We start from the raw sequence: 6,984 nt of genomic DNA on the forward strand, positions 1-6,984 counted from the left end.
TTGACATCTTTTTATTGATTGGCTGATTATCTGTCTATAAGGTTTTACGTGTTTTATTGTTTGTTACGGTCTGAAGAAGCAGGCAGGCCATGAAAGTGCTCACCAGTTTGTTTTGTGTACATTCATTACTGTTATTAAAACTGTTTTTACTCAACTTCAGCCTTTTGGACATCCGTTCTTGGAATATTATTGTATTTGGACAGTCTGGGTTCCTACTGAGCTTTCATTATAACCCTGATCTTACCACTCCTCACTCTCTGTCCCAGGTAAGAGACCCCTGCCATACCCACCTGACATTTGCTTGGCTTAATGGTTAACCCTGTCCTCTGTAGTCTGCCCAGCACCTCCCTGACATGTTGAAGGTGCTCTTGCCAGGAATGGCTTTGGGTGGCAAAACCATCTAGGTTAGCAAGGGCAAACACTCCTGCTCCTGCTAGGATATGATCTACCAGCCTCTGAAAAGTCACTGGGACATTTTTCATCCCAAAAGGCATCTTTGTGAACTCATTCAAGCCAAAAGCAGTCACAAAGGATGACCTCTCTTTAGCACTGGGAGTCAAGGACACCTGCCAGTAACCCTTGGTAAGATCAATGATTGTAAGAAACTTAGCCCCAGCCAGCTGCTCTAAGGCCTCATCTGTCATAGGCATGGGGTAAGAATCTGACTCTGTGTGACTATTTAATTTCCTGTAGTTCACACAGAACCTGGTGCTGCCATCCTTCTTTGGCACCAGCACCACTAGGGAGGTGCATGGACTGTTGGACTTGAATTACCCCTAGTTCCAACATTTCCTGTATCTCCTCCCTCAGAGACTGTTTGACTCTCTCAGGCACCCTATAAGGGGCCTGCCTAATAGGTCTTTGGGATCCTGAATCCACCTAGTGCTGCACCAGGTGGGTGCACCCTGGTTTCCCAGTGAACATGTCCCCAAACTCCTGTCGCACTGCTCGGATTTCTCAAACCTGGGTAGGGGATAGCTGTTGGGACATTTCTACCCCTTCCACTGAGGTGTCAGTCTGAGCCTCACTGAGGAGATCAGTCATCAGATCTCCCTCCGACTCCTCTTGCAATCCACTGCAAATACTCAGCACGAGGGCCTCCCTGTCAGGGTGAGGTTTCATCATGTTAACATGGTACAGTTTGTGTTCTTGCCTCCTGCCTAGCAGTTCTACCATGCAGTTAACATCACTTACCTTTCTTGCCACCTTGTAGGGTCCCTCCCAATCTGCTTGCAGCTTGTTGTCTGACAGGAATGCGAATCATTACCTGCTGCCTTATAGCATACTCTCTAGCTCAACAGGATTTAAAATTATCTTTACACCATTACTTACCTAGTACATAAGTATTCATTTAACCACCATGTCATAAATAAATTACTGCAATGACATTTTAAAATAGTTAACCATTTGTGTCAAATGGTTTCTGCAAGTTGAGGGCAATTCAGCTTCAAAATGTACTTGCAGTATATTTGTTTAAAAAGTCATTATCACCTGACTGGTACACAGGACACAGTTGCAAAATTTACTGATTTATTCATTTTGCTTTTTATAATTGTTAACATTGATATATTGTTTGAAATTCTGGTTGTGTTAAGAAAAATGCATAATACTGCTATATTGCAGGAAATGGTATAGTATGTGCATCAATCTCTAAGTACAAGAAATCCAGACAAAGTCAAAAATTATGGGAGGACTAAGGACAAAAATCAGGGGTATATTTAAAAAATCGGTTTTATAAACTTTGAAATTTGCTGTAATAGCAGGTTTTGCATTAGTATTCTTTTTATGAAGGATATTAAGTCTTAAACTCAAAGGAATTCCACTATTTCATGATTCAGCACACAATAACTTTCTAGAAAAACACAAGCTTTAGGAGAGATAGGCCAAAAATATGAGGCAAAATTCTGGCCATTCTGCAAAAGTATGGATAGTTGAGAAGTACTGTAGCTTGATGCAGATTAGGTATGTATGTATGAGCATTGATATAACACTGCCATGTCTAGGACAGAGTTGCATAATGAAATTGCATAACCATAATAATGATAATTAACATGTTGCTGGAATGACTATGTTATGTGCGATCATGTGACCCATTCTTGACACTGCCCATGCTCATATAGGTAATGAAGCACCACACAGCTGCAACACAGGCACTATGGACAATCAATATAAGTATTTCATAGAATTCATAAGATTCACAGCAATTTCAAGGCAACTTAGTCTTGTGACTATATAAGGTTTACCAGTATTCACCTTCAGGCCACAACCACTTTTTCTATGAGAGCTAAGCCAGTCGATCCTTGAGTAAAGTTGTGGTACCCATTCAGTTCATCCAGGTTCAGTTTGAAGGAAGTTAGTATACTACACTGCTTGACTGCAGGGGCAGACTGTTCTAGAGGTGGGAGCGGTGCTATGTGATGCTTCTGTCTATCCATCCATCATGTTCTATTTATCTGCTGGTGAAGATTTAAATCCAAGTTCTGATATTAATGGAACTACTGGCTTTACAGAGATACAGGAGATACAGGTCATCTGGGTGTCTAATGGCATGGAAGGCTAGTCATAGATCACCTCTCAAGAGTCTATAAATCATTGAAAACAGGGACAGTATTTTAACCTCTTTCAGAAACGCAGAGTCTATAAGAGTGTAATCTACTTAATTAGGGACATCTGCAGTCCCTATAGTTATTTGATCCGAGTCATATCTTGCTTAGCTAGCCTCTGGTACTGTTTCATGTCAGGTCCATTCCTGCTCTCAAATATAAGTTGAAGAACAAAAAAAAAAGTCCTCTAATTCAGGACTATAAAATAAAAACACTTTCTGATTTTAAAAACCCGCACAAGCCACTTGATACAACTTATACCATGCACAAAATGCTGAAGAGCTTGAGTTCAAACCAAAAAAGTAGTATCCAGTATCAGCATTTATTTCTGTGTGCACTGGCAATGCTGGTGCTGCAATATTGACCGATTGGTATTTGTTGATCCACTAACATCTTGTGCACAGAGTGGCTGTCGCCTTTGCCTCATCATAAGGTGGCCACTGTGGTGCAGTGGTTAGCATTGTCACCTCACAGCAAGAGGTTCTCCGGTTTGATTCTAGGCTGGAGTGCCTTGTGTGTGGAGTCTGCATGTCTTCCCTGTGGTCATGTGGGTTTCCTCAGGGTGCAATAGTTTCATTCCAAAGACATGCAGTAGCTGGACTGGACACTCTAAACTGGCCATAGGTGTGAGTGAGTGGTATGGATGAATTACCACAGCAGGGCTAGCAACCCAGCGGTGTAAACCTTGCCTCAAGATAATTGTCACTGTTGAAGTGACACCCTGACCCCATGTGCAAAAATTGGAAAAAGGGGTTGAGGATGGATGGATGGAGGGATGGAGCTATACCTCTGTGTTTGATATGGTTAGTGAGGTACATCCCAAAGGGGTCATTTTATTCAATAACTGGCTTTATCAGTGGTGAATATAAGGGGACCCTCTTTGAATTCAGAAAATATTCCCTTGGTAAATAGCTGCACTAAGGAGAATAATTTTCTGACTACTCTTTTCACATGATGATCAAAAGAGAGGGAATTATCATCCCAAGTCCCAAGGTTCCTAGCTACACTTTAATTTGTTAGTGGAGTATTATGAATACTGTAGGTGGAGGGGAGAGATTGTCTACCAAATGTGAGAATATTGTACTTTTTGGCATTTAGTTTGAGCTTGTTTTAGCAAACCAGGGATTTATCACAGTGAGAATTAGAAGGGAACAGCAATAATTCCCAGCTTGCAGTCATCTGCAAATTTAATTAAGTAGAAGTCCTGGTTTTCAGTCTAGAGACTGGAAAAGTAAATACGAAAAAAAGGCTACTCATAGACAAAGAGTGCAACTGGGAGGCCAACAGTACTAAAATACTTTATATAAACAAATCAAAAGACAACAAAAAAAAAACAGTAGAGCACACCAGCTAATAACAGTGCACTCTACACTGGGTGGCCCACTTTCTTTTGGAGAGCCTTTGCCCCTCCTGAGATGAGGCCACCAAGGTCACAAGCGAGTATCCTAGGTGATTCTCTGAAGACTGACTTTCATAATCCTGTGGTGAGGCAGGCATGAGGAATGATGTGAGTCCAACAATAGGAAATATATTCAGGGCAGCACATCACTGGCTCACCACAACTTACACAATGCCTGACCCTGAAAAAATGAAAACAAATGGAGAAAAATAAAACAAACTAAAGAAAATAAACAAACAAACAAATAGCAAAATAGACAAAACAAAGATAAAGTGAAACAGTAATGTGAACGTGAGTGTTACACTTCATGCATGTAGATACCACTGGCAGCAATACACTAAACTTAGTCTGTCAACTAGTAAGCCTAGCCAGTCTCACTTCCTTAGACATGTCATCCTCTTTTCCCGTGTCTTCTGGACTAACAGAAAATATAAAACTAACTGCAATCAGTACAACTTGTCCATGATAATGGAAGGCAATTGAAGCAGCAGGGGATAGGACAAAATGTTTAAAATATTACTGTGGGCACCTCTTCCTAATGTCATCTTCTTCTCACTTGAAGTGAAGGTGTGTGTGACATCTCAGCAGATCACTCACTATGTTTGTGCCTGCACGGTCAACAGAGCAGGTGATGCCAGTTGTGTCAATCCCTGTCCTGGCAAGCTCATGCCAGGCATTAGTTTTGTATACAGGGCACCTCAGACTTCCTCAGCATGTGCTTCTTATGGTTCCTGTGCAGCAGGTGGATGAAGGTCTCTGCTGTACCATGCAGGATACCTACTGAAATCAGTTTCTGAAAATGTCATGTCCACACTACAGGTCTTAATGAGGAGAAGGATGGTAGCCTGATGAACACAGCTACATGTACAGGATGTACCGTAACACATATCAATGCACAACATAATGGCACTGTGCATATTAACAGTAGTAAGATGCATATTAACAACAATATTGCCAAGCTTCACACTCCTACATGACCATCCAGGCCAGGAATGAGCGGACACAAGCAATGAAGTGCTGAATCTGGCTAATAAGTATGATACAATTTTACAGTCATAGAATATACAAGGCGATTGGGCCATATGGTCATTTATTCCTTGCCACTACCCGCCCTTAGAACTTACCTCCTTTTTCAAGGAGCAATAGACCAGTTATGTGTGAGTGCATTTGTGAATACTCATTCAATTGTCTAACTCCTTTTTAAAGGAAGATACCATGTTACAGTACTTGAAATGGAGTGGAAGTTTTTTACAGAAAAGGGGTAGTCATTGCATGATGAATCAGCCTCTCCACTTGTTAATATGCAGAAGCAGATTCAGATCCCTGGTTCTGGTGTTCTCTGAACTGTTCATTTGTGGAATATAAGAGGAGTAGGATTGCCAGACACCTAATGGCCGATAAAGCAAGCCACAGGATGCCCCTAAGGATTTTATAGGGCATGAAGTGCAGAGATAGAGCATTCAGCCTCTCCTGATAGCTCAGGTCTTTTAGGCCTATAAACATTTATCTAACCATCTCTAGGTCTAACCAACTATGTACTTGATGTTGTCTAGTAAGATACATCTCCAAAAGGGCATTGTAATCTATGATGGGGCTGGATCAGTGAAGAATATAGAGGAATAAGGACTTATTTGGATATACACGTGATACCCTTTACAATTATTTGCACCAGATAAAAGGATTTTCTATCCACTACTCCAACATGATGATCAAAGGAGAAGGAATTATCTCTTGTTCTAAGGTTTGTCACAGCATCTTCATTTTGCAGTGAGGTCATTTCTATACTATAAATGTTCTAAACTCTGCCTGGGTCGAGGGATTGTTTACCAAATATGATAATCTTGACTCATTAGCATTTAGTTTTAGCCTATCTCCTGTGCACCAACTATTAACATGTGTAGGTTTAAGTTGCAGTTTCTGCATGTCAGAAGGAGATATGAGGATGAAACACAGATTACATTTGTCTGCAAACCTGATTAGCCAGAGAAGCAGTTTTTAATTTGGAGATGAGAGGGGTATAAGCCGAATAGTAGTGACCCTAGAAAGGACCGCTGAGGGACTCCACTCATTACTGTCAAGCTCTTTGAGGATGTATCTGCCACCTTCACTGTGTTGGTTCTGTCCATCAGTCAATTTACTATCCTTCTAGCTACATAGGATCAACTTGGAGTGCTTTCAGCATGTTAATTATGTTAGCATGTGGAGTGGTATCAAATGCTTTTTTCAAGGTCAAGATAAGCTCCCACGAACAGCATGTCCTCTGTGCATGGCTTGTGTTACTCTTTCAAAGTCTACCAGCTTCATTAGAAAGGATCTACCCTTAATAAAACCAAACTGCTGGGGATCACGTCTTATAAAATGTTTCATGTTGTAGTTTATAAGGTGAGTTATGAACCATCCTATGGCCTTGCAGATGTGGTTTGTCAGGCTAAGGGGTCTGTAGTTTCTAGGCTCTGTAATGAAACCACCCTTGTGAAGTGGCATCATAACTGCTGTGCTTCATACCTTGGGGTCTAAGCCAGTGATTAAGCTTAAGTTGAATAGCTGTTGGAGTGTACCCATTTGAAAACTGTAACAATACAGGGTAGATTAGCATGACCCCTGCACAAGGATGACATGCAAATTTGTGAAGTGTTCTGTATGAATAAGCTACCTATCCATGTGAAGCTGAGTTCATCCATTACTCAGTTTAAACACAACCTAGACCAGTGGCTAGCGAATAGGAAATTTACATTGGGACTGGCACCATGTTTCTTATTGACAAAGGTACCTTATAAATGCCTAGCCCTCAATTTCCTGGTTAGGCTTACAAAGAGCCACTCTGTCAATAGCCTAGTTACAATCTATGAATCTATGAAATGTTAGCACCTGCTAGACAGAGTGCCCAAACATGGAGACTGAATGGCACAAAAAACAGACTTACATATAATAAGTGTAGGATAAGCATTTTCGGAATATTCTCTTTTCTCTGAGGTTTGGTGA

General features: G+C 41.0%; 1 non-coding gene across 1 annotated transcript; it reads left to right on the top strand.

Moving 5' to 3' along the window:
* Positions 1 to 6,540: 6,540 nt before the first annotated feature.
* On the top strand, positions 6,541 to 6,648 carry LOC122802261. Its single transcript, XR_006364907.1, has one exon. It is a non-coding gene; the product is annotated as a U6 spliceosomal RNA (small nuclear RNA).
* The last annotated feature ends 336 nt before the right edge of the window (positions 6,649 to 6,984 follow it).

The sequence above is a fragment of the Protopterus annectens genome, chromosome 1.part0 (genome assembly GCF_019279795.1).
Source record: "Protopterus annectens isolate FY-2018-M chromosome 1.part0, PAN1.0, whole genome shotgun sequence".
Classification (NCBI taxonomy): Eukaryota; Metazoa; Chordata; order Ceratodontiformes; family Protopteridae; genus Protopterus; species Protopterus annectens.